Here is a 3,821-nt window from a genome sequence, read left to right on the forward strand (position 1 = left end):
CTGTCACCCAAGCTGGAGTGCAGTGGTGTGATCTTGACTCACTGCAAGCTCCGCCTCCCGGGTTCACACCATTCTCCTGCCTCAGCCTCCCGAGTAAGTGGGACTACAGGCGCCTGCCACCACGCCCGGCTAATTTTTTGTAATTTTAGTAGAGATGGGGTTTCACCGGGTTAGCCAGGCTGGTCTTGATCTCCTGAATTTGTGATCTGCCCGCCTCAGCCTCCCAAAGTGCTGGGATTACAGGCGTGAGCCACTGTGCCTGACCTATTATTTCATTTTTAATGCATTTACTTACTGATTATCTGCCTCCTCAGACAACTGAATCCACAAGAAAAACCTGACCATTTTATTCACCATTGTATCATCTGAAATAAAAGGGGGGCCTAATTCACAGTGGGTGTTGAGTGAATAGAAAAAGGTATTATTTCCACACAGAGCCTTTTCTATGAGCCAGGTACTATGCATGCTTTACACATATTTAATCACTATATCATTATTACCATACCCTTGTTAATGATGAGAAAACTTTGGCACAGACAGGTTAAGTAACTAGCCTGAGAACACACAGTTATTATGTGCCTGGTTTCAGAGCCCAAACAATTAACTATAGGCAAGACAATCTAGAGAAAGAGAACAAAGTTGGAGGACTCAAACTTCCCCATTTGAAAACTTACTACAAAGCTACAGTAATTAAAACTGTGTAGGCCGGGCATGGTGGCTCATGCCTGTAATCCCAGTACTTTGGGAGGCTGAGGCCAGTGGATCACTTGAGGTCAGGAGTTCGAGACCAGCCTGGCCAACATGGTGAAACCTTGTCTCTACTAAAAATACAAAAATTAGCCGGGCGTGGTGGCACACATCTGTATTCCCAGCTACTTGGGCAGCTGAGGCAGGAGAATCACTTGAACCCAGAATGCATAGGCTGCAGTGAGCCGAGATCATGCCACTGTACTCCAGCCTGGGTGACAGAGTGAGACCCTGTCTCCAAAAAAAAGACTGTGTGGTACTGGCATATGAATAGGCATTTAGAGCAATTAATTATTGAGGAAATCAATTCATTTAGAATAGAACTGAGTCCAGAAATAAACACTTATATTTATGTTCAATTGATTTTTGACAAAGGTGCCAAGACAATTCAGTGAGGAAATAATAATCTCAACAGGCCAGGCGTGGTGGCTCATGCCTGTAGTCCTAGCACTTTGGGAGGCCAAGGCAGGTGGATCACCTGAGGTCAGGAGTTTGAGACCAGCCTGGCCAACATGGTGAAACCCTGTCTCTACTAAAATATAAAAATTAGCCTGGCATGGTGGTGCATGCCTGTAATTCCTGCTACTCAGGAGGCTGAGGCAGGAGAATCACTTGAACCTGGGAGGTGGAGGTTGCAGTGAGCCAAGCTCATGCCACTGCACTCCAGCCTGGGTGGCAGAACAAGACTCTGTCTCAAAAAAAAAAAAAAAAAAAATTCATCTCACCAAATGGTACTGGGACAACTGGATATGCACATGTAAAAGCTTGGACCTCACACCATATACAAAAATTAACTCAAAATGGATGAAAGACCTAAATGTAAGAGCTAAAATTAAAAATCTCTTAGAAGAAATTATGAGTAAGTCTTCATTGCCTTAGGCAAGGCCTTTGTAAATGACACAAAAAACACAAGCAAAAAAAAATTGATAAACTGGGCTTCACCAAAATTAACTTTAATTCCTGCTACTCAGGAGGCTGAGGCAGGAGAATCTCTTGAACCCAGGAGGCAGAGACTGCAGTGTGCCGAGATCGCGCCACTGCACTCCAGCCTGGGCGACAGAGTGTTAGGAGAAGCTGAGGGCGGGCTTGCATGTCTGACATAATGTAAAAGTGTCTTAGAACATCTCTGGGGTCCAGGGTCTAAAACCCCTTGTGGCCTTTGGAATGCCAAGCCATGTGCTAAAGGGTGGAAGGCTACCCCAACGCACCATAATCTAAGCCCACAGCATAAAATCCCTCGTGGCTTGGATAGAATCCAGGGCTCGTGGCTCTGGAATGTGTCTAGACTTGCTGGCTTCTTGCTCCTTGTGCTCCCAGGATTGATTGTCTCTTGAGTTAAAAGAACCTGCTCTCCATTATCTCCAGTAGCAGAGCAAATGCTAAGCCATCACAGCTGTCAATCATGTGCTTAATGCAATGTGCCCTTTTGACCCCCACATTCTCACCACCTGTTTCTTTGTTGGATTACCAATAAATAGCGTGGGCTCCCAGAGCTCGGGCCTTCGCAGCCTCCATACACTAGCAGTGGCTCTTTGGTCCCACTTCTCTCTCTCAAACTGTCTTTTACTCAATCCTTTGACTCCGCTGGACTTTGTTGCCCCCATGACCTGGTGTTGGGTCTCATCACCCCAACAGCAGAGTGAGACTCCATCTCAAAAATAAATTAATTAATAAAAATAAAGACAGGGGCTAGCTCTGTCACCCAGACTGGAGTGTAGTGGCATGATCACAGCCCCCTGCAGCCTCAACCTCCTAGGCTCATTATGATGCTCCTGCCTTAGCATTTCTACACGTGTTAGCCACCATGCCCAGCCAAACTGACCGAGGCTAGTCTTGAACTTCTGGATACAAGCGATCCTCCCATGGTGGTGTGGTGGCACACAATTAGCCCTAGCTATTCAAGAGGCTGATGAAGAAGGTTCACTTGAGCCCAGGAGGTCAAGGCTGCAGTGAGCTATGATTTCACCGTTGCACTCCAGATGGGGTAACAGAGTGAGACCCTGCCTCAAAAAAAAAAAAAAAATAATGGTGAATTTTATGGTGTGTGAATTATATATATGGTAAACTCCTACTCAAAGCTTTAAAAACATGAAACAAGGCCGGGCAAGGTGGCTCACGCCTGTAATCCCAGCACTTTGGGAGGCGGAGGCGGGCAGATCATAAGGTCAGGAGATTGAGACCATCCTGGCTAACACGGTGAAACCCCGTTTCTACTAAAAACACAAAAAAGTAGCCGAGCATGGTGGCAGGTGCCTGTAGTCCCAGCTACTCGGGAGGCTGAGGCAGGAGAATGGTGTGAACCTGGGAGGCGGAGCTTGCAGTGAGCCCAGATGGCGCCACTGAAGTCCAGCCTGGGCTACACAGCTAGACTCCACCTCAAAAAACAAAACAAAACAAAACAAAAAATGGAACAAAAAAGCAGCTTACTTTAGCACCTACTAGGTGCTTGGTGGGTTACTGGGAACTGCACACAGCCTTCTTGAATCCTTAAAGCCACCAGGGTTGGATGGGGCTACCACTATTAAAATATTGAGATGTGGGCCAGGCACAGTGGCTCATGCCTGTAATCCCAGCACTTTAGGAGGCTGAGGCAGGTGGGTCACATGAGGTCAGGAGTTTGAGACCAGCCTGGGCAACGCGGTGAAACCCTGTCTCTACTAAATACAAAAATTAGCCGCACGTGGTGGCACATGCCTGTAGTCCCAACTACTTGGGAGGCCGAGGCAGGAGAATCGCTTGAACCCGGGAGGTGGAGGTTGCAGTGAGCCGAGATCACGCCACTGCACTCCAGCCTGGGCAATAGAGCAAGACTCCATCTCAAAAAAAATAAAATAATTAATAAATTAATAAAAATGTTAGAGATGGGAAAACCAAGGCTCATAGAATAAGCCTATCCGGGCCGGGCGCGGTGGCTCAAGCCTGTAATCCCAGCACTTTGGGAGGCCGAGGCGGGCGGATCACAAGGTTAGGAGATCGAGACCATCCTGGCCTACACGGTGAAACCCCGTCTCTACTAAAAAAATACAAAAAACTAGCTGGGCGAGGTGGCGAGCGCCTGTAGTCCCAGCTACTCG

General features: G+C 47.4%; 1 protein-coding gene across 3 annotated transcripts in view; it reads right to left on the reverse strand.

Moving 5' to 3' along the window:
• CATSPERG (cation channel sperm associated auxiliary subunit gamma) overlaps positions 1-3,821 on the reverse strand; it is a 37,487-nt gene that overhangs the window by 31,403 nt on the left and 2,263 nt on the right. The gene's annotated exons all lie outside the window — the stretch shown is intronic.

This window comes from Piliocolobus tephrosceles, chromosome 21, assembly GCF_002776525.5.
Source record: "Piliocolobus tephrosceles isolate RC106 chromosome 21, ASM277652v3, whole genome shotgun sequence".
Classification (NCBI taxonomy): Eukaryota; Metazoa; Chordata; class Mammalia; order Primates; family Cercopithecidae; genus Piliocolobus; species Piliocolobus tephrosceles.